This window comes from Rhipicephalus microplus, unplaced genomic scaffold, assembly GCF_043290135.1.
Source record: "Rhipicephalus microplus isolate Deutch F79 unplaced genomic scaffold, USDA_Rmic scaffold_16, whole genome shotgun sequence".
NCBI lineage: Eukaryota > Metazoa > Arthropoda > Arachnida > Ixodida > Ixodidae > Rhipicephalus > Rhipicephalus microplus.
Genome location: NW_027464589.1, coordinates 6010444 through 6035096, shown reverse-complemented (window position 1 = coordinate 6035096; position 24653 = coordinate 6010444). Strand labels below are relative to the sequence as shown.

General features: G+C 44.4%; 1 protein-coding gene and 1 long non-coding RNA gene across 3 annotated transcripts in view; one reads left to right on the top strand and one right to left on the bottom strand.

Annotated features, from left to right (window-relative positions):
* Positions 1-24653, top strand: part of LOC142784947 (uncharacterized) — a 67763-nt gene that overhangs the window by 7658 nt on the left and 35452 nt on the right. The gene's annotated exons all lie outside the window — the stretch shown is intronic.
* LOC119166656 (uncharacterized) lies at positions 184-4867 on the bottom strand. Its single transcript, XR_012888770.1, has 2 exons — positions 4800-4867; positions 184-4333 (listed from the first exon to the last, which is right to left on the bottom strand). It is a non-coding gene; the product is annotated as an uncharacterized LOC119166656 (long non-coding RNA).

Genomic DNA, 24653 nt, shown 5'->3' with positions numbered 1-24653 from the left:
GAATCCTGTAACTGAACAGCTACTGTACATTTTATGCCTCATACGCACATTTTTCAATCTTTAAGTCAACTTATCAACAAACCGGCATTCCATTGTCTTCCGAGTTGCCACTGTACTCAAGGTTGCCTTGGGCACACTTTTTTCGTGTGGTTGTCTGGATATGAGGTGGTGAAAATAAACATATTTATTTATTTTATTTATTTATTTATTTACAGTACCTCAAAGGCCCCAATGAAGGGGTTTTACATGAGGGGTGGGCTATTACAATCGGTTAAAGGAGTAGATGCTCGATCGCTGCTTTGAAGTTGATGATACTGGAGTGGTGCGCAACGTGAGGAGGAAGGCCATTCCAATCTTGTGCGGTCTTGACAAAGAAGGATGAAAGGTGCGCAGTGGTGTGAGCTCTTGGTGGGTAAACAGCTTTCCTGTGATTGATGCGGTCTGAATGATGATGGGCTGGCTTGATGGTGGGAGTACGAGGCGATCCATGATAAAACTTGAAAAACAGGCACAGACGAGCTATACAGCGGTGAGACGAAAGGGTAGCGAGGTTAGCACGAGATTTTAGTTCGGTTACGCTTGACTGATATGAATAATCTGAAAAGATGAATCTTGCTGCCCGGCTTTGCACTGTTTCAAGTGTTTTAGTATTGTTACTCTGATGAGGGTCCCAAACAGCGCATGCGTATTCAAGTTTTGGTCTGATTAGTGTCTGATAAGCGAGTAGTTTGACAGGGGTAGGAGCTAGATGAAGGTTTCGGCGCAGACAGCCAAGAGCACGGTTCGCTTCGTTAGTAATGTGCGTTATGTGAAGGGACCATGTTAAATCAGAAGAAATATGGACACCTAGATACTTGTATGTAGTTACGCATGAAATTTGAGTGTTGTTAATGAAGTATGCTGGAGATGGGTAGCACTGTCGGCGATGGAAAGAGACTAGTGACGTTTTGTTTGCGTTAAGGGACATTAACCACGTTGTACACCACATTTCAATTTTATGAAGGTCAGATTGAAGTTCATGAACATCTGATGTGTTGTTAATTGGGCGATAAATGACACAATCATCGGCGAAAAGTCTGATGTTACAAGAAATATTATTCGGCAAGTCGTTAATATATATGAGAAAAAGCAAAGGTCCTAGAACCGTGCCTTGAGGCACGCCTGAAATGACGGGGCGTAAAGACGAAGATAGATTATTTGCGTAAACGAACTGCTGGCGGTTAGTTAAAAAGTCGCAAATCCAATTGAAAACTAAGGGGTCAAGGTTGAGACAAGAAAGTTTAAAGAACAAGCGTTTATGAGGAACTTTGTCAAAAGCTTTTTCGAAGTCTAAAAAGAGCGCGTCTACTGGTATATATACATCAATGCTAGAGCTAATGTCATTAGTAAACAGAGCTAGTTGAGTGTCACACGAAACACCTTTCTGAAAGCCATGTTGGTTTTTATGAAAGAAATGAAGAGGTGCGAGAAAGTTGACTATGTGGGAATAGATTACGTGTTCCATTATTTTTGAGCATACACTTGTGAGCGAAATGGGACGATAGTTTTTGGGTGAATACGAGTTACCTTTCTTTGGGATTGGAATGACCTTGCCTACCTTCCAGTCTTGGGGCACCACTCCAGATGAGAGTGATTGCTGAAAAATGTTAGATAAAATCACACTTGTTACAATTTTAGTGTTCTTCAATATTTTTGTGTTAATGCCATCTATACCCATTGATGAAGTAAGCTTTAACGAGTCGATTATCTTGGAAATACCATTGGCATGAAATACGAATTTCGACATGATCGGGTGGCATACAGGAAGGGCATGGGGAAGGTCACCGTCAGGTTCTATGGTGAATACAGAGCAGAAGGTTTTATTTAATACATGCGAAGTGTAGTGTTCAGGAATTGAAACATTTTGTTCGTCGCGTAGTGTAATGTTCGATGAAGGGATAATAGACGATGGGTTAATTGTTTTCCAAAATTGTTTAAGATTTTTTCGGAGCATATCAGGTAAGGTAGAAGAATACAAAGAATGCTTGGCTTTAGCTGCGAGAGAATCGAAAAGCTTTTCAGTTGCCTTGTATTTGTCCCACGCGTACTGGGTGTCTGAATGCTTAGCGGAGCGAAACTGGCGCTTCTTTTTATTTTTAAGATGTTTTAGTGAGGCGTTGAACTATGGGGATGTTGACCTTATGGTTAAGGTGACGGTTGGAACGTGAACTTTTATCAGGTGCTGTAGTTTGGTTTCAAATAGGTGCCAGTTTGTTTCGACAGTGCTCATAAAAATATCGCTTAGAAAGGATTCAGAGAAAGCTGTTAGTTCATCGTTTATAGCTCTGTAGTTGCCCTTATCGTATAATGTGATTGTTCTCTTAATTTTCTTGGGATTAGGTAAGTAGCACTGAAAGGTTGTCTGAAGAACAGAGTGATCGCTAATGGCAGATAAATATGACACTGTACTAAAATTATCAGGGTGAGACGTAAGCAATAGGTCTAGAATGTTGGAGGAGTGTTCTGTTTGTCGAGTAGGTTTAGAGATAAGTTGTGATAAGCCGAATGTTAAACAAGAGTTTAAGAAGTCACTTTCAGCATTGTGTTTTGATGCAGTTATTGCTACATTTGACCATGTTATTCTGGGGAAATTGAAGTCACCAAATAAAATAAGTGGGGCGTTTGGAAATGCAGTTGTGACGGAATAAATGGCATCATGGAAATGTTTTGTGAAAGACGTGTCGGCTTCAGGTGGGCTGTAACACACTCCGATTACAACAGGTGGATTAGACACTTGGCAATGCACAAAAAAGATTTCTAAGGGAGAGGATACATCAACTATGGAGCACTGAACACTGTTATTGGTGGCCATCATGACACCACCACCACGTTTATTTTCTCGGTCGCGCCGAAAAATTACAAAATTAGGGAAACAGCACTGTAGTTCGGTGTCGGAAATGGATGAATTTAGCCAAGTTTCGGTTAGAACTATAAAATTGCAGTCAGTGGTATCTGTTATGTGTGAAAGTGAGTCGCGTTTGGGCAGGATACTTCTTATGTTCGTATATACGAAAGACAGAGCTGTGCGTGGAAATTCTCGCTGAGAAGAGTCATGTGATTGCTACCGTGGCTGTCGAATGACCTTCTGCTCAGTAGAATCAAAAAGGTAAGTAGTGTTGTCGAGTATAAGTTTATCATAACGGAGCTTGAAAGGCTTGCGTTGAGTTCTACCAAATTCGACTAGCTTTTTGCGGGCAAGGCGAGTAGCTGGCGAGAAATCTGCTGTAATCTTGTAGTTGGTGCCCTTGAGTCGCGCGCTTCTTGATAATACGCCCTCCTTATCTTTGAAGTGGGAAAATCGGACAATAATGGGTCGATTGTTATTTGGTCGAAAGCGGCCAATTCTGTGAGCGCCCTCTATGTCTCTTGGTTGCAGAGAACTTTCAAGGCTCGCGCTGCAGAAATCGATTATTAACTTCTCCGATTGCTCCCATGTTTCATGTTCATTGTCTTTTAGCCCAAAAAACACTAGATTTGAGCGTCTAGCCCTATCTTCGGAGTCGTCTAGTCTGGTAGCCAGACTTGCAAACATCTTGGTGCTCTGCTCTGCCATGCCTTGAACTTCATGGATTTGTTCTTTGACTAAGGCGATCGAAGAACAAACGCCCTCTATTTCCCCTAGTCTTTTCTTTATATCGTCGAGAGCTTTGTCATTTTCTGATAATTTTAAGTGGATTGATTTCATTTCATCTAAGAGTGTTGCTTGTCCGCTCTGAATTGCGTTCAGCACTGACATTATGTCATCAGATGGCTGTGATGAAGCGGATTGAGTGGGACCGGGGTTTTCCTCAATATCGCCTGCTAGAAGCAAGAGATTAAGAATAACATGAGTACACTCACAAATCATGGCAATGCAACACCGTGGGCTTGGCAGCACGACTAATGCCATGTATCGGGTACGGCGGGTGAAGAGAGAATATGAACATGTTACCTGCATGAAAGGCAAGCGGATCGCGTGAGCGTGAGGCGTTGCTGACATGCTGCCAAGCCCACTGGAAGCGGGTGACGTTTTGTCAGGCCTTATATAGTGCTGCTGTGACGTCAGAGTGGTCGACGTAGCGGTGAAGCATCCACAGAAGGAAAGGGCATGAGGCAGCTGAGCGATGACGTAGGCAGGGGTGTGCCTGCGAAGATCATCATGCACACGCCGCTCGTTTTCGGAGCCAGGATCTCGTTGAACGAAGACTGTCGCAATTGAAAGATGCAGCAGCTGGTGGCCCACGAACATCGGGTCTCCAACGGCTACGCAGGGCGGCCCATGGAAGGATGTCAGCAGGCACATCAGGGTGAGTGACTGCACGAAAGGCAAGCGGATCGCGTGAACGTGAGGCGTTGCTGACATGCTGCCAAGCCCACTGCTGCTGTATATTATGTTACACCTGCACTTTTGATGAACTATTCTTTATACATCACACTGTCTTTGTGGCCACGTGGTACTAAAATCACTTTTTATAAAAGAGCTTGTGTTTGTTTTAAACAACAACACACTTAGGATTAATAAATTTTTCTGGTTTTTACGATAACTTCCCTGGTGCCAAGTGATGTTTCAAAGAACACAAAATATTTTTTTTCATCTGGGAGCTGAGAGCTGTGGAAATCGAGCTGCCTTATCCGGCATCAGCTTGTTGCACAGTGTGTGGCTGCATAAGAAAGGTGTTACTGAGTTATTTTACATAATATGCAGCAATGCTAAGCAACAGATATACATTTCACTCTAACGTTTGTGCAGTGCCAATGTACTCAAACAGAGCAGGACTAACCTGACTAGCAGAAGGTACCAAGGCTGTGCCACACTCTCCGACACTTTTCTGGGGCAGTGTGTGATCCTAAAAAAAGCAGCAATTTCTTTTACCACAGGCACAATAGATGACAATGGTTTAAGTGTTGTCTTTGCATTTCCATTCACACATTTTATGTGCAATGATTCTATATACATAGCATGAATCGTTTTATATGTGTGTACTAAAAACATGCTGCCAAGAAATTTTGTATAATACTCAGAGAGGCTGGAGAGTTTATTGTATTGGTATAAAAACTACTTTGGCATTTTTGTTGTTGTTTTTTTAACATCTCGGATGAAATAGGCACATTACCTCTGCATGCAGTTCTACTAATTAGCAGTTCTTTTTTTTTTAATAAGCTGCCAAGTTCTTGTTAGATGAGAAGCCAACATTTCATTGCACTGCTGTGATTTGGTGATTATGCATTATGACGTACACAAATGGAGTATTGCAGTTATACAATTAATTTATTAAGAGACAATGTGGTGCAAATATTTCTTGACTTCTTCGTTTTCCCGCATAATATGCCACAACGTGAAGCTGCATGCTTACAATCGGCCCCTTAAGCAGCCATAAGCATCTTGGATGAATTTCCCCAAGTACAGTCAATGAATTAAGGGGGACATGGCTTGTGGAGACCGAAAACTCGCGAAAAAAACTTGTTTTTTTTATTGCGTTCTTGAAATATACAGCGACTTGTGCACTTATACTGTGAATTTCATGCCTATATTATCATTATTTTAGCCACTAAGGCTCTTTATACAGCACCTATCAGCTAAATCTGGGCCTAAATCGACGTTGAAATCGCACATTTTCTGCGACGGGCCCCTGCCCTTCCATGTATGCCAATGCGACCATCTTGATCTCATTTGAGAGTCGTCTTTTGCCTTCAAACTCCCGCCATAACAGGCCCGATTCAGCCATTGACAGCTTAAAAATGCGCGGCAAAAAGAGGTATCAGAGCGCCCTCCTATTCGCTACTTAGCGCATGTGACTTTAGCTTGCCTCCCTATCGATGGAGTTTCCTGGCTATCGTCTGCTCCACGTGAAGTGGAGGCAGCTGTGGCAGAAGCAGTGCTCAAGTTTAATGCACACAACGAAAGGGCATCGGAAGACATCACGACAAACCTGAGCCTAAACACCAGCTGGCAAAACCGCAGCTGCATGGCTGAAAAGGATGGAGGGTGCATGGCACCATCAGCCAAGAAGCGACAAGCAACTGAAAACATGCACCATCACTGGAAAGGCGCCACACAGGGGGCTAATAGCCAAAAGGACTGTATGCCCGGTGCATATTAAGCTTTTTCAAGTGCAGTTATGTAAATAAATGAGTTTTGTTTGTTTTGCTCAGTTTTCTCAAAACATGCTTTTTGGTCATTTTACTAGTTTGTCAAGTTGATATCTTATGATTTAGAACAACTAGAGTAATAATTTCTTGTTAGCAGAAAGCCCAATCTGTGTATTACAAAGTGCTGAGAGCAGCATTTTCGTTTGCTGGCCATATAAAATTAACAGTTATCGAATTTCCTTGCATGTGATAGCCATGACATAGCTCGTGAACTTTCATCATTTGCAGAATCACTAGTTCTTTGATTTAAAATCTGCTTGCAGCATTGTCTTTATTGCTAATTACACTGTCTAGCAATGCAATAATATTCACTTTTTGATAAGCTCTTTGTTTCCTATTGTCTCCAAAAACAATAGCGTTTAGATAAATCTCAACAAAAACCTTGAGATCAAAGGTGTTACAAAAACACCGAATGAGTGTTTGGGAGATGTTCTTGCTCAAATTGGAATGGCCATCAGTGAACCTGTCTGCGCAAACGATATAGATGTAATTGACAGAGTGGCAATGAAAGACAAGACAAAGAAGAACATTATTGTTCAGTTCGTGAAGCGCGAAAAGAGAGACAAGGTTCTAGAGAAGGCTAAGAAAACAAAACTTATGAGCGGAAGCCTGGGTCTATCACTGGAAGCTTCTAGAAGTGAAGCAAATCATCCTATCTTTGTAAATGAACACCTTTGTCAGTATCTAAAAAGACTACTTGGTATGGCAATAGCGCGCAAGTGCGAACATGGCTGGAAGTTTGTCTGTATAAAAAACGGCGCCATTTTTGCCCGTCGCGATGAGACTTCATCCATCGTGGCAATAAAACGAGAGAGCGATTTGGACAAGATTACCGCCAGAGGATAAGGATGCGCGCCCCCTGCGCGAACACTTCGATTGTCCAGATTGTAGAAACATGGATGCTAACTACGTGCTACCTGAGGACATGCGTGGTATCATATCTGACAACCCAGAGAAGCTTTTTAATGTTTTCCATCTAAATATTAGATCCATGCAATGTAAATTTGATGAAATCTACGCCCTTTTAGAATCCTGCAATATTAGTTTCGATGCACTTATGTTCACTGAGACTTGGTACAATGAAAATTCAGATCACTTTGTTTTACCGTCTTATGATCATTTTTTTCTAAACAGAAAAAATTGTAGGGGTGGTGGAGTTTCTATTCAGGTTGCTATACCAGGTTTTGAAATTTTACCAAAATTTAGCACTGTTACTTGTGATATCGAAGCCATTTGTATTAAGAAAAATAGCAATGTGTTCGCTGTTCTGTACAGACCACCAAGTGGCAACATCTCGGCGTTCTTGAAGTTTCTCGATTCTTTGCTTTCATGTGCCAGTGAAAACAGATGGTTACTAACAATAGGCGGTGATATGAACATTGACATTGCAAAAGGCTTGAGTGCGGCGAATGATTTTTTGCTTGTATTACAAAGGAACGGTTTCAAAATCTTATATCAACACCTACACGCGTTACTCTTTCATCAGCATCTGTGCTAGATTAGTTCATTACTAACCGAAACACTGATGGCATTCTCTCTGGCGTTATCAACAGTGACGTCAGTGATCACCTACCTACATTTTGCATGCTTAACCGTAACAGTTCATTGCAACAAAGGGATTGGCCTCAGCTCGTGTACAGGGATATATCGTCTCAAGCGCTAGAGGTGTTTCGGGATAAGATTTCTAAAACAGATTGGAGGGAAGTATTTCTTCTTGAAGACAGCAATAAGTGTTATGACTTATTTATAAAAATTTTCAAAAAACATTATTTAGAGCCGTTCCCATTACGGACATACCGTAAACAAAAAAGGGTTCACAAACCGGGGATCACACATGAATACATCAAGCTTATTAAACATAAGAATAAGCTTTTTGCCAACTTTCTTAAGTCTCGTAACACGGAAAAATTAAAAGAGTTTAAAAAATTTTGAAATAAGTTGAATAAAGACATTAAAAAATCAAAAAACGAATATTATAAGCATGTATTTGACAACGATTGCTTGTGTAGTGGTAACAAAGTGTGGAAAAAATAAACGAATTACTAAACCAGAATACCAAGGATTATACAATCGACAACCTCTTCATCAATGACAAAACGATTGGTGGGGCCGAACTCGCCAACCTTTTCAATACTTTCTTTGTTGAAATTGGAAGTAGCACCTACTGTCACGAAGCTGCTAATCGTATCCCGAGACTATCCCACACAATGTACTTGCAGCCAACATCTGTCCCTGAAGTGACAATGCTGTATCAGAAGCTTAGGAACAGTCGTAGCCGTGATGTGGATGATTTAGAAATAAAACCAATCAAATATGTTATAGACTTAATTGCACCAGTGCTTACACACATATATAACGCTGCTATCTCTACTGGGCTTTTTCCAGACAGCATGCAGGTGGCTAGAGTTTCAGTGATTTACAAGAATGGAGACAAAAATAGCTTAAGCAACTATCGTCCTGTGTCAATATTACCTGTCTTTTCAAAGGGACTCGAGAAAGTAATAAATTGTCGTATTGAGAAATTTATTACAAAATACAATCTATTAACAGATCACCAATTTGGCTTCAGAAAGGGACGTTGCACTGAGACAGCACTTCTTGTTCAAAAAGAGGAAATATTACACAACTTTGAAGATAAGGTCATGACACTGGGTATATTTCTAGATTTTAGTAAAGCTTTCGATCGGGTAAACCACTCATTTTTATTTGAAAAGTTAGAACATTATGGGTTACGTGGGACAGTGTTACAACTTATTAAATCTTATTTGAAAACGCGCTACCAATACGTTGAACTAAATAAATGTAAATCACACCTTAGGCCTATTGAATATGGGGTTCCGCAGGGTAGCATACTAGGACCGATTCTCTTCCTTTTCTATATTAATGATATTGTAAGAATCTATAAGGATTGTAAATATATTATATATGCCGACGATTTCTCGGTACTTCTTGAGGGAAGAGACTTGGAGACCATAACACGAAAGGGTGATACATTCTGTCATTACTTACAGATCTGATGCAAGTTCAATAGGCTTACTTTAAACGAATCGAAAACTAAATGTGTGTTGTTCCGTGCCCCGGGCATTTTAAGAAGCATTGATGATTATATAACTCTTGGGCCATTTCAAATCAAAATCGAGAAACATATTAAGATTCTTGGTGTAATTTTTTCAGAAAATATGTCCTGGAATGAACATGTGAGAACCTTATTGCCAAAATTAAGTAGAGCAGCCGGTGTATTAAGCCGAAACCGTCACACTTTTCCTGTTAGCATTAAAAGAATGTTATATTTCGCGCTTTTCAACTCTCACTTATATTATTGCACGCTAATATGGGGAAACACAACATTATCAAACTTACAGCAAATATTCTTGGTCCAGAAAAAAGCACTTCGTTCAATAGAAAATGTCTCATTTCTAGAACACACAGAAGCTTTATTTCACAAACATAAAATTGTGAAGATTCACAACATATACAAGCATAAATTACTGAGAACATACAAAAATGCCACATTAGGAAGAACACAGCTATTCGAAGAAATTGCAAATCTTCCAGCAAATACAATTTCTTATCCTTTCAGGTATCACCCACCATACCACGTTCCTTTCTCGCGTACCCATTATGGGAAAGAAAAACTTGATTATGTACTCGCAACCACACTAAATGAACTAGAAATAAGAAATGTTGACGTTCTTAACTTTACTAACAAAACCTTACTAAATCTGTTTATATAAATGTATTAGAACTACTCATGTTTGTGTATTTACAGTAGCTGGTTTTACTAAAGTGATTGTAACTTAAAACATACATTGATGTTTTTTTTTTCATTAGAACACTGTAGTCTACATAACTACTTTTGGTAATCGCATTGTATATACTGTGGCTATATAGACTTGTTAGATGTTTTGCCCTGTCACTACTGCTGTACGGGTGACCAGAGCTTAGTCAAGCTGTGCAAGCGCAGCTTTTTTCTCTGGTCCCCTATTTTCGCAGTGACAATGTGCTGTATTGTCTGGAGTGAAAATAAAATTTGATTTGATTGATTGATTGAGAGTGGCAGCATTTTGTATCTTCTATATTAATTGACATACAATAAACATTTTTGCATATTTGAAATCAACAAGAAAATCTACATAAGCATGTATATTTTCATCATGTTTGGTTTAAAAATGCAGAAAATATCTCCTGGTGTTGAAAATGCGTTTGGCCGAGTCGCAGTGATCTGCAGCGATCTCGAGCAACCCGCAGCTTTAAAGCTTTGTAATAAATTACACACAGTTTACGCAGAGAGCTCAAATCAGTCTCTAAATTACCCTTGGGACTTGGCCTACCGGCCCAATGGGTTAGTGAAAAATCGCCAAAACCGTTTCAGGGTCCCTTTAAATTCCAGAAGTCTATTAAATGGAACAGCTTAAAAAATACACCACAATTGAAAACAAAAGTGAGGTGAACAGTAGTAAACATACAATTGTAAATGTCGTAGCTTCACCAAAGAAAATTATTGATAATTAGTGCTAGGTTAGTGGGCTTTCCAAGTAGGTTTTCAACTGCAAAATCCTCATGAATGAAGTCATTTCAGCCCCCTCCCCCCACTCCCAAAAAGAAAAGTTTAAATAAACATATTCAAAGCATCCCAGGTAAGTCTTAATAATGGCAGTCAAACACCTGTGGTGTGGCCAGGAGCTATGTAAAAGTTAATGACAGTATTAACTCATTCCATTTAAGTCTACTTGCAGTGGCGCAATATGGGAAACAAGTGGCAAGACTTCTTGCATTCATAGCATTTTGTTGTCTGTTTCATTGATGAAGTTGCATGATGCCACTAGGCATTGTTTTAGGTTGTTGAGTTTCTTGCGTATACTTGCAAGAAATACAAATCAGAAGGCCAGCTCATATTTGTAGCCCTTTTTTCTTCTTAGCACTGACCTGGAGCACCGGTGTGTGTCAGCACATTTTCCAGATAGCGCGCACTTATTCTAAGTACAGTAAAACCTCGCTAATTTGAAGTCACTGGGGCAGCAACAAATCTTCGAATTAAGCGGGTTTTCGAATTGACAGAACATACACAAAGTGGGATGCAAGGAACTTATTCAAAGTAATTGGTGCTCGTCGTTAGCTGTGCCAGCGAGCTTGTGGCTCCACAGGTTATGTTTTCCGGAAATACTTTTTTGCCGCAAACATGGAGGAATGATGGGCCTCACTGTTGCCACCTAAAAAAAACAAAAAAAAAATTGGCACCGTATCTGCATGTTAAACTGCAAATGTCGTCGAAAGATGTCTTGTGTGCGGAGAGAGTGAACAAAACATTTATTTGAAGTTCTGTGCAAGAAAATCGGTGAATGGTATTCTGGAGGCGCTGTGTGAGTGCCCCGAGCGTGCAGCGGAGGCGAACGAGCGCATCAAGTCACGTCATGGATGGATGGATGAATTGATGTGGCTGTACCCTTTAAATCAGGCGGCAGCTAACGCCACCTAGCCGTAATACTTAGTGAGCCAACAACTAGATTTATCTTTTTTTTTTCTTTAAATAGTGGAGTATAGGACTGGTACTTTGCGGTGAATGGTTTAATTTTCATTCGTGCCTTGACTTCAGCCACCAATCAGATAACCTCCTTCTAGTTAATTCTACCCGCTTAAAATTTATTTTGCCCTCCCTGTCCCTAAACTCCAGTGCTTTGAGAAACTCTGTGCCATCATCCTGCACTATAGTGTGGAGCACTTTACAGAACATTAACAAGTGTTCGGCAGTTTCCTCCTCCTCTCCACATGCACTGCATACCGTTGTTACCCCTTCGTATTTGGCCCGATATGTCTTGGTTCGCAATACTCCCATCCTGGCTTCAAACAGTAGAGAACTACCTCGAGTATTATCATAGATACGATTTCCTGCTTAAAAGTTCGATAGATCTCTAGTGCAGACTTCTTAATCATGCCAATTCTCCACATCTCAGTCTTCATTTCCTTCACCTTCTTTTTAACCGATAGTTCTTTTTGGTTTGGCCCCCTGCTGTTTTCTAAGCATTTTCCCGTCAATTTTCTGGTTCGCTTACTCCATTTTGTATCGACATTGTTCATGTAAAAGTAGCTGAAAAACTTCCTAGCCCCAATGCTCCTCCCCCATTTCTCTCAAATTTTATCTTGCTGCTAGCTTCTCTGCTCTTAAATGATGTCCATCCTATATCACGTTGTACTCCATGATTTGGTGTATTCCCGTGATCTCCTAGAGCAAGCCTACCTATTTCACGTTGTTCAATTTCTAATCTTGCTTGAACTTCTGATCTCATGCACTTATATCACACTTGAGGTATGATATAGCAAGTGAGCTATAGTACATACGAGATATGAGCGCCATCTCGCAGTTTGCTTGGAAAACGAAGGGCGTGGCTCTGAGACGGGTGTGCGCACCCGTCTCAAAGGTGATAAGGTGTATAACGCAAGGCGACGGGTAGGTGCCGCCACCGTCTTGTCTTAGCAAAGCGTTCGAAACACTCGCCTTTTCGTGCAAGCGTTGCGTGGCCAGCGCAGCGTGATAAGCGCTACGGTCCTTAAAGTTACTTATGTATTCCTTTTTTAGTAAAATACGCACATGCAGAATATATACGTGTTGTTATGGTGCCTCAGACATGCGCGATAATTGCTTTTTAATTGACAATTGCACAAGTATGAACGCTAAATCTTGAGCAACATTGGTGGGCGCTGAGGATGTGGTCGGTCGTTTCAAATACCTGGTGCTGTTAAGAATGGACAAACAGACAAATGTACAGACAGACCGGCCAAAATGTTTGCGTCGAAGGTCCCCAAGAAAGGCTATCATCTTTAAAAAACCGCTGTCATGATTGACTAAAATGTGCGCTCACGGAAAACTAGAAATCTTCCCGGCAACACAGTAGTGACACGCGGGCAGCTTCTAGCTGTGTCAGTACGTCATGGTGCGACCATTCGCATATTTTTTCTGTGATAACTAGGGATTTAGTAATGGCCAGTATGACGAAGCTTGCGATGTGTTTTGGCTGGAAGCAATGATCTTTGAAACTTTTGGAAGTATGAACTGCTGGCAAGAACTCCGCCAACAGTGCAAAGACGAAAACTGCTGGAACAGCAGGCAATTGGAGGTTCTCATACATTAAGATTTCTGCCAAACTGTCCTTTATTAGTTTTTCACGATCCCAGAAAGAATAGGTAAAGCATGACTCGTTAACGTTGCGAGAAACATGCGATAAGCTGCCCGATGTCACCCCTGTGCTGCAGCAAAGCCCGTCCTATTTTACGCAAGCGCACGTTTCGGTTAACCACGAGACCAGCTTTTTTTTTTTTTTGCGCTAGAAAAAGCGAAACCGGGGTGCTTGAGGTTCCACTCATTAGTATCGCTACGTTCCATTGTGGCTATTAAGGGCAGTCGTTTCAGCGGATTCGCGGTGAAATTCGGATCTGGCACATGGCGCCTCAAAGTATTAGAATTAACCAGATTCGTGCTAGCCACCGCTTGAAATTATCTACTCAAACTTATATTGCGAAATAGGGGACTGCGGAAATCCTTAGAATTATGCAAAATTTGGGAATAACCGAGTTCAAAATAATGAGGTTTTACAATATGTTTAAATACCACGAAATGCGCTGAAGATCCTGCTAAAAAAGGAAGTTTAAGTTGCGAGCCAAAAATTATAGAATGATACCTTTCATGGGTCAACCGCGTACTGTTGTGGTCATTTGCAAGCATACCGGCTTTCTAATTTTTTTGCATATTGTATGTCGTGTTGAAACGTGTCTGAAAGAAAAGCCAAAGCGTACAGCGAAGCTTGTGTGTGCCGTGTGACCCGCAATTTTGGTGTATCATTTTTAAAGACGATAGCAAGGGAGAGCCAATGGGGACAAAGATTGGCCGCAATGATAGTGCACTCTGGATTCTGTCGGTAATCGTAAAAAGATTGGAATATTAATTTTTTACTTATAACTGACAAAGCTTTTGTAGTCATTTACTCCCAAATAACTTTTTCAAACAAATAACTAACAAGATTTTTTGTGGAACTCGTTGCAGTGCATAAAATTGAATAAGTTTCAAGAGCACAAGGGCAGTTTGATATGGCGGCTGGCATTCTGCATAGCAGACGACACTATTGTCTTCTGCTTCTTTGCCATGGCCGCCTCCACTCGCTGCAGCAGCTGGGCCCCTTTCTCAATTTATCTCGTTTCCATATGGTACATTGCCGTAAACTACTTACTACAAGCTCAAAAGTATCGTGCATACTTACTTTAGTAAGTTGTGATTCCACATGCAGGCCGAGCGAAATGACAACGCTGATCACACAAGCTTGCAGCAATAAACGGTTTTATTGCGAGTCAATCGATCGATGCTTACATAAAATAAAAGACACATGAGTAACATTTTAGCATGCACAGTAGTGAACCATATGCATGCATCAGCTTTAATGCGCAAACAAGGTACGTACTACGCATAGCCCCAATGCAGATGCCCGAAGCACAGAAGCTATACAATGTTGGCTGAAATGTTTATCGCACTCCATGTAACCTTTGCTGCAGTAAGTAAAAGTATACCGCTAACGTTTCTTCACTTGTGTAGCTGAAGATGTCAAAACACCTCGTTAATAGTATTCGGTAATTTACTTTTGTATTGTTTTCAAAATATCCGCGTGCCCTTCACGAGCAGTGCTTCGCGACCAAGGGATTTATGTACTCATTAAGTCAATAAAAAAATTGGACGCGATAACGGCACAGTCTGGAATCTGTCAGTAATCGTACAGGGATTGAAAAATTACTAATTTACTTATAACTGAAAAGGTTTTTACATTCTTTTACTTTCCGATAACTTTTTCAAAGAAATAGCAACTAAAATATTTGTATAATTTATTGCTGTGTATAGGGTAAAATAAAACAGTTTTCAAAGGCGCTAAGGCATTTTGATATGGCTGCTGGAATTCCGCATAGCAGACGACAACATCGTGGTTTGCTTCTACATCATGGCTGCCTCCACTCGCTGCTTACTACAAACTACTTATTACAAGCTTGTAAGTACCTTGCATACTTTGTTTAGCACGTTATGATGCCACTTATAGGCCGAGTGAAACGACAATGCCGATCAAACAAACTTGCGGCAACTTTTGCTGTTAGTGAAGCGAAAAAGAAATATTTTAACACTGATCTGTTTCCACCTTTGCCCACTAACCCCGGCCCAGAAAGTTCTGGCGTGCCGTTTTGCCTGATCGTGGCAGTGACATGGTTACATTACAGAACACTGATAATATTCCTGTGTCTGCATCTGAATGTGCTTCTACCTTCAATCAGTTTTTTTTTTGCTCCGTTTTAAGAAATGAAGACTTTTCATCAGTTTCCTGCATCTCTGACCTTGAGTACTGCTTCATGTCACCTATCAGTGCTCCTGTCGAAGGCATATCTAAACCTATAAACGGTTGATGATGATTGATGATTGATTGATACGTGGGGTTTAATGTCCCAAAACCACCATATGATTATGAGAGACATCGTAGTAGAGGGCTCCGGGAATTTCGACCACCTGGGGTTCTTTAACGTGCACCCAAATCTGAGCACACGGGCCTACAACATTTCCGCCTCCATCGGAAACGCAGCCGCCGCAGCCGGTATTCTATCCCGCGACCTGCGTGTCAGCAGCCGAGCACCTTAGCCACTAGACCACCGCGGTGGGGCAACTTATAAACGATCTAATGTTGTCCACATCATGTGGTGTGGAGAATGTTAATTCTGTAAAGGGGGTTTATTGAAGGACTGAGCAAGCGGGTGGTAGCTCTAAAGGAACGCAGGCGAACCCAGATGACGGTGCTTGATCGCCGATCTCGTGCCTTCTTCTTGTGCTGATGATAGCTGACCTGATGGTATCAACGTCTTTCTTATTCACTACAATTACCCCCGGCGAAAAAGTTGACGCCATCCTGGCGATCTAACACGTGGGGACAAGCGGGTCAAAGTACGGCTTCAGACGGTTTACGTGAACGATATCACGTCCACGCCGACGACGGTCGCTCGGTGGCGTGAGGGGTTCAATGGCGTAGTTCACGGGTGAAGTACGCTCGACCACGCGGTAGGGACCATGATAATTGGAGAGTAGCTTGGGTGATACACCAGGGGCGCAGGGCGGTACATGAAGCCATACAAGTGCTCCAGGAACGAACGTCGGTGCAGAACGATGGTCGTCGTCACGGATCTCCTTCTGGCGCTGTTGGTCGGATGTAGTAAGCCGCTTGGCTAGCTTGCGGCACTCTTCTGCGTAACGAGCGGCTTCCGAGACAGGCTTGTATTCGGAGGGATCTGGCGAGTATGGGAGTAAAGTGTCGATGGTGTGTGATGGTTCGCGACCGTACAGGAGAAAAAATGGGGAAAACCCTGTAGTGACTTGCGTAGCGGTGTTATACGCGTATGTCACAAATGGGAGAACGAGGTCCCAGTTTGTTTGATCAGAAGCGACATGCGTAGCGAGCATGTCCCCCAGAGTACGATTAAACCGCTCAGTCAAGCCGTTCGTCTGTGGGTGGTAGGCTGTACTCTTCCGGTGAACCATATGGCACTGTTGAAGAAGTGCTTGTATTACATCGGAGAGGAAAACGCGCCCTCGGTCACTGAGAAGTTCTCGAAGAGGACCATGACGAAGCACAAAACGATTGAGTATGAAAGTTGCGACGTCTTGTGCTGTAGCTGTGGGGAGAGCAGCAGTTTCAGCGTACCGTGTTAGATGATCCACTGCCACGATAGCCCATCGGTTGCCTGCCGTTGTTAATGGTAGTGGTCCGTAGAGGTCAATTCCTACACGGTCGAATGGGCGGTCTGGGCATAGAAGTAGCTGCAATGAACCTGTTGCAGGATGTGGCGGGCTTTTCCGCCGCTGACATTCGTGGCAGCCGCGAATGAACTGGCGGACGAAGGTAAACATTCCGCGCCAGTAATACCTTTTTCGTAGGCGCTCGTAGGTCTTGAAAACACCGGCGTGAGCACATTGCGGGTCGGAATGAAACGACGCGCAGATGGTAGAGCGCAGCGTTCGGGGAATGACTAGTAGCCATTTCCTACCATCTGCTGAATAGTTGCGCCGATACAAGAGGCCATCCCGAATACTGAAGTGCGGAGCCTGGCGGCGCAGGGTTCGAGTGGTTGGAAGTGTCGGTGCCTCAGATAACGCGTCAAGAAGCGAAGCGATCCATGGGTCATTACGTTGTGCAGAAGAGATGGTGTCCTCGTCAAGCGCTGACAACGTGTTGTCCGAGGAAATAGATGCGATGTCCGGGGATAGGGGAGATCGTGACAGTGCATCAGCATCGGCATGCTTGTGGCCGGAACGATATACCACGCGAATGTCATATTCTTGAAGCCGAAGAGCCCAACGGGCAAGACGACCTGATGGGTCCTTAAGCGACGATAACCAGCATAATGCGTGGTGGTCCGTTACTACATCAAAAGCACGGCCATAAAGGTATGGGCGGAACTTGACAAGCGCCCAAACGATCGCCAAGCATTCCTTCTCGGTGACGCTGTAGTTTGATTCAGCCTTGGTAAGAGTTCTGCTGGCGTAGGCGACGACATACTCGGCGAATCCAGGCTTGCGTTGCGCGAGAACCGCACCGAGGCCGACACCACTGGCGTCGATGTGGACCTCAGTTGCTGCCGTAGGATCGTAGTGACGCAGTATTGGTGGCGAAGTGAGGAGACGACGAAGGGTACAGAAGGCTTGGTCACACTCAGAAGACCATGCCGAAATATCAGTGGTGCTGCCTATAAGTTCGGTCAAAGGCGCAATGATAGAGGCGAAGTTGCGCACGAACCGGCGAAAGTAGGAGCATAACCCCACTAAGCTCCGTAACTGCTTCATAGTCGTTGGTTTGGGGAAGTCGGCGACAGCACGTAACTTAGCCGGGTCTGGAAGTATACCGTCCTTTGATACGACGTGCCCGAGAATCGTAAGTTGGCGAGCAGCGAAGTGACACTTCTTGAGGTTGAGTTGGAGCTGAGCATTCTTCAGGCACGTGAGGACGTGTTTGAGGCGCTCGAGATGTGTTCCAAAGTCTGGCGCAAAGACGACTATATCGTCGAGGTAGCAGAGACAGATTTGCCATTTCAAACCCCGAAGAACCGAGTCCATCATGCGCTCGAAGGTGGCAGGCGCATTGCAGAGGCCGAAGGGCATGACATTAAACTCATACAGACCGTCCGGTGTCACGAAGGCTGTTTTTGGTCGATCGGCATCGGCAAGGGGGACCTGCCAGTACCCTGAGCGCAAATCTAATGATGAAAAAAACTCGGCACCTTGTAAAGTATCAAGGGCATCGTCAATCCTGGGTAAAGGATACACGTCTTTTCGAGTGATCTTATTTAGGCGCCGGTAATCCACGCAGAAGCGAACGGAACCATCCTTTTTTTTAACGAGCACTACAGGTGATGCCCATGGACTTTGTGAAGGTTGAATGACGCCACGTTGCAGCATATCGTTCACCTGTTCGGTAATAACTTGGCGTTCCGTCACAGAAACACGATATGGTCGCTGTCGTACTGGCGCATGGGAGCCGGTATCGATGTAATGTAGAGTGGTAGAAGTGCGGCCAAGTGAAGGTTGAACAACATCGAAAGATTCGCGGTACTGGTACAGCAGTTGGAGGAGTTCAGATCGTTCAGATGGTGACAGTCCGTCTGCGATCGCCGAATCGAACACTTTTGAAGCCTGTAGATGAGAGTGGTTAAGAGCACTGACGGTGGCGAGGTCACTTTGGGATGATTCTTGCGGCACTATAAAAATTTGTCCGTTATCAATGGGCTGTACGCATCCAAGAGACTCGCCTTTAAACAGTTTGATGGTATGCGGAAAGGGATTGGTAAGGCAGAGAGCACTGGCTCTATCAGAAATTGAGAGGGCTGAATAAGGGAGCAGAAGTGGTTTCCGACTTAGAAAGAGGCGTGATGGCTCGAAAAATGCTACTTCATCACGCATGCCGTCGGATACCACAGGGAGCAAAACAGCTGTTGTCGGTGGAATGTCAGTGTCTTCTTGGACAACTAGCTTGTGCGCGGCTTGATTAGTGTGGTCGTAGGGCTGCTCGAAGAACGGAAGCAGTTCAAGTTCGGAACGGGCACAATCTATAACGGCACGATTACGGGATAGGAAATCCCAGCCAAGGATGACGTCATGAGAGCACGAGGAAAGGACGATAAACTCAACAATGTAGTGGTCCTCCGCAATTTTGAGTCGGGCAGTGCAGGCGGCTATAGGTCGAACAGGTTCTCCATTTGCTGCACGTAAGAACATGTCAAGCGGCGTGGTCACCTTTCGGAGCTTGCGGCAAAGTTTGGCGTCTATAACAGACACAGCGGCACCGGTATCCACAAGAGCGTATGCATGGGCGCCGTCTACAAAAACTTCGACGATATTTGACGGCAAGGTGCGAGGACTTGAACATTTCGATAGCGCAGTTCTTGCCCCTTGAACTGCGACGGCTAGTTTCCCTCATTTTGAGGGGCTGGTCGTGGACGCATGGGTGACAAGGAGCGTCGATTGGGTGAAGGTGAGCGACGAGACGAAGTTGCCGGATAGTCACGGGAAGACGTGTTTGACTGACGATCCGAACTTTCATAACCAAAAGGTGGTCGGTCCATGTAATTGCTTCGTAATCGGACGTCTGTGTAGGCGGGCACGCGACGACGGCAGTATCGGGAGATATGGCCAGGTCCGCCGCACGCAAAACAAATCGGCCGGTTATCGCGCGTTCGCCAGGCATTTGTAGCAAGGGGCGCCGCCCACGCGGCATACGGCTGAGTCGAGGCTGTGGTAGCGAGGGGAGGAGCCCATGCGACGGAAGACTGAGTAGGAGCGGTGACATGCGGCAGTCCATTGAACGGCGAGGGCTGGTGTGGCTGCTGCCTCTTTACTGCGTCAGCATAAGTAAGAGGCGCGGCGACGACTTGCTGCTGAAAGGGCACTGGCATAGCCTCGGCAATCTGGTCCTGAAGTGCATGTCGGAGCATGGGAGCTAACGGTGTCGGTGGTTGCTCTTGCTGCTGCTGCGGGAGCTCTTGGCGCTGACAAAACGGCAGGAGGGAAAGCTGACGTGCGACCTCCTCACGCACAAAGTCTTTCATTTGTGCTAGAAGGCGGGAGTGGTCAGGTACGACGTCCAGTGCAGTGAGTGGTTGGATAGGCTGAAATGGACGACGGGTGAGAGCTCGTTGCCGTCGCAATTCGTCGTAGTTCTGGCACAGAGTTACCACTTCAGACACCGTGCCAGGAGACTTCGCCAGGAGCATTTGAAAGACGTCGTCATCAACACCTTTCATAATGTGCTGGATCTTGGCACTTTCGCTCATTGCGGCATCGACGCGCTTGCAGAGATCGAGTATATCTTCGATGTAGGCGGTAAACGTTTCGCCAGGTTCTTGTGCCCCTGAGCGCAGGCGTTGTTCGGCGCGCAACTTCCGCACGGCAGGGCGACCGAAAACCGAGGATATTGCCTGCTTGAAAGTGGCCCAGTTCTCAAACTCGGATTCGTGGTTTGTATACCACAGTTTCGCCACATTAGCCAAGTAAAAGTTGACGGTGCTCAATTTAGCAGCGTCATCCCACCTGTTTGGTCCACTGACTTTTTCGTAGGACGACAGCCAGTCCTCGACGTCCTGGTCTTCGGCGCCCGAAAAGATCGGGGGGTCTCGCTGGTGAACCGGGCCGGGGCAAGTAGGAGCCGCGAGAGGTGCTGTCTGTTGGGCAGCGTCAACTTGCATGGTCGACGGCAGCGTGCGGGATCGGAGTTCCAGGGTGTAGGTGATGCAGTTACCCAGCACGATCCACCAAATGTAAAGGGGGTTTATTGAAGGACTGAGCAAGCGGGTGGTAGCTCTAAAGGAACGCAGGCGAACCCAGATGACGGTGCTTGATCGCCGATCTCGTGCCTTCTTCTTGTGCTGATGATAGCTGACCTGATGGTATCAACGTCTTTCTTATTCACTACAATTCCAAGATACTCAAAAACACATCTGCTTCGTCTAGTCAAATTTTATGCCACATTTTTCAACAGTCTTTATCCACTGGTCAACTTCCCACCGACTCATTCCGATAATGAAAAACGGGAACAAACACTCTCCTGGTAGCTATAACCCCATCTCGCTAACATGCATCTCTTGCAAGTTACTTGAACACATCATTGCCTCGTATATTTACATTCAGCTTGAGTCAAATAACTTCTTTGTAAATCAACATGGTTTTCGGAAACATTATCGTGCGATACTCAACTATTCGAATTTACGTCGGATTAATATAACGGTATGAATAATAATGAAATCATTGATTGCATCTTTCTTGACTTTGCAAAAGCATTCGACAGAGTTGCCCATCGTCGTCCAATAGCTAAACTATCGGCCCTAAGACTCGACTCATCAACATTATCCTGGCTCTGGAATTTTTAAACAAATCGACAGCAGTTCACATTTGTCAATAACTTCCGCTCATCTACTTCATTTGTCTCATCTAGTGTACTCCAAGGTAGTCTATTAGGACCTCTTCTTTTTCTCATGTTATATTAATAATTAGCCTTGTAACATTTTTCCTTCAATTCGTCTTTTCGCGGATGACTGCGTTGTGTAAAGGACCATTAACTCTGAAGAAGACCATATAAGTTTGCAACAGGACCTGGACCTAATTAATCAGTGGTCTGAGCAATGGAAAATGACTTTTAACACATCTAAGTGCTGAGTATTTCCTTTCACTCGTAAAAATGTTTTTTTTTTCTTTCCTTACTCTGCCTGTTCCGCTGTAATTCCCTGTTCATCTACTTACAAATATCTTGGCGTTCATCTTTGTTCTAATCTTACCTGGTGTAGTCACACCGAAAAGGTATGCGCAAAAGCTAATAGAACTTTGGCATTCTTGCGTCAAAATCTGCATCATTCCCCATCTTTCATACGGCAACAGGCCTTTCTAACCTTTGTACGCCTTCAATCTGAATACGCTTCATTGATCTGGTCTGCTCATCAACAATACCTAACATATAAAGTTGAATACATCCAAAATCGTGCAGCCCACTTCATAACTTCAAAGTACAATCACTATTCCAGCATCACCCAAATGAGACGCGATATTGCCTTCCCTGACTTAGATTCCCACCACTCTGTCACCCTTGTTATAACTGGCAGAGCATGGATAGCCTGGCATGAGACGGTCATCGGTGAGCCCTGCTAATGCGGTCCGCTTCCTGCAGCAACGCAAAAGGCGTCCGTGTGCGTCACATCGAATGCACATCGGTGTCGCTGAGACGCACAGTCGACATCGGACAAGAAGCGTGTGCTCGGACAAGGAGTATAAAAAGCGCGTCACGCGCGCGGTCCGCTCTCTTTCTGGCTTTTGCTGGCCCTCTCGTGTGCCATGTAAAGGTGAGTCTGCTCGCCTAGTTTGCCAAGTATTGCAAATATGTAAATAAATAATCTGTCTTTTATGTGAGAAAGAAACCTCGCAAGAGTTCCTTCTGTCCTGTTGCCTGGATGACGCCTGTGGCCCGCTCCTCGGTCACATAAACTGGTTAGCAGCGGCGGGATCCGGTTGTGTTCTTTCATGGTGCCGATACTGGTGAGTGCTCACTTTCCGTAGAGATTATACGAGGTGTTTTGGTTAGATGGTGATGTCTTTCCAAAGGGGTAGATTGGTTGCTGCTTTGTGAAGGCAGTGTTTATTGAGGTATCTTCACAGCAGCTTGAGCAACGGAAGTCTGCACTGGGTGACATGGAGTTGTACAAGTTAAAAAAAAAAGGATTTGGTGCTTTTGTGTGAGGAGCTGGGTATTAACGTGGCGAGGATACACAGGAAGCCGCAATTAAAACAGGCGATTAGGGATTTCGGTTTCGATGAGGAGAGGATTTGCGAAGGTTGGGAGCTCGCCCAGGCCAGGCGTAAAGAAGCTGAAGAACTAGAGCGGCTCGCGCTTGAGAAAGAGAACGCCAAGCGTAAAGAGGAAGCTACAGCTCATGAAATGGAAATGGAGCGATAGAGGCTCGAGCTTCGCAGTGTCCTGGCGAAACGTGCAGGTGGTCAGGTCACAGTAAAAGAAAAGATTCAAGAGAGACCAGGCACGATAAACTTGGAAGGTACGGCTGAGCTGTTGGTGAGTGCGGCGTCCGTTGCCAGTCGGAGATGACAGGTGGCCCAAGCATGACAGAATGTCAAGATGACTCGATCGTAAAGGAAGGCGTTTCTCAACTTGGGACAGATGCGATATCTCCGACTGAGCAGAAAGAGAGTGTAGATGCACTCGCCAAACTAGAAAGCATAGAGCCGGAGATGATATCGTCAGCAGATAGAGATATGGATGGGTAGGATAGCCAAACTAGAACAGTCAGTTGGGTAGCATACAATACTAAAGCAGAAAGTGTTGAATCAGAGGTACTCTCGCCTCTATATAGTGATATGAATGGGCAGGATGGCGAAAATGGAGAGGTCATTTGTGGGAACAGCAATAATAAAGCCAGAAAAAGTGACAGAAAATAACGGACTGCAAACGCACGGCTATATAACTGGCGTGGATGCCGATCCAATTTCCGTGATGTCTCAGGTTGTAGCGCACGCTTCCTCAAAGGTCATTAGTATCTTAGATTTCGTGTCAAAAAAAAGTGTGTGCGTGCAGGTCAGGGTCGTTTGGACGCTCCCATCTGTATGTGTGTGTGTGAGTGATTTTAAATGAAGAGAAAAGTGAGCCCCGTAACTGTCTCTCAGGGGGAGGACACTTCAACAGTAGCTCATGAGGGATAAGGGTAAAGGAGGGATTAAAAGGATAGGGTTAAAAGGTAAAAAGATAGAGAGAAAGGAGAGAGCGAAGTGCAGGAACAGCGAACGACAGAAAACAATGAAAGTAAAGAGGAGATAGAAAAGATGGGAGTCCGAGGACGGAGCACCGCTGGCGAGAGCTCTTGTCGGCGTCAGGAGATGGTGTAGGACAAGCCGAGTCGGCCAGAGCTGCGCTGTCGTCGGAGATTGCGGGGCAGAACCGGTCGGCACGAAATCCAGAGAGCCAGCCTCTGCATGTGACCGGAGGGGTGTGCTTCACTTTGGATAGCAAAGCGATTCCGTCACATGGTTTGGGAGGCAATCACCTGAGCGTCAAGTTATTTAACTGGTCACCATCATTGTGTAGGCTTCTTGTGTGCAAAAATGTTAAAACAGGGAGCCTTGTAGTAGCTTACACCTGGTGGATCTCTGGAGGGCTGAATGCTCTCAGTGTCGACATCCTGTTTTTATGCGCGCTACCCTGCTAAAACCAGGCAGAGAAGAAGCCCAGCTAGGGCTACTAGCCCAGAAAGAATTATTTTCTGCGGACGGTGGACGTCGTCAGCACTGCATTCCAACTTTTACCAGAGAACAACCAGGCAGCGGTGACCAGGTGTTGGCAGCTGTCGAGGGGCCTGCTGGCACTGAGCTGGCATTGGTGTACTGTGGATTGTGGTGACACCAAAGTGCGCTTGTTGTGTGACTTGCTGTG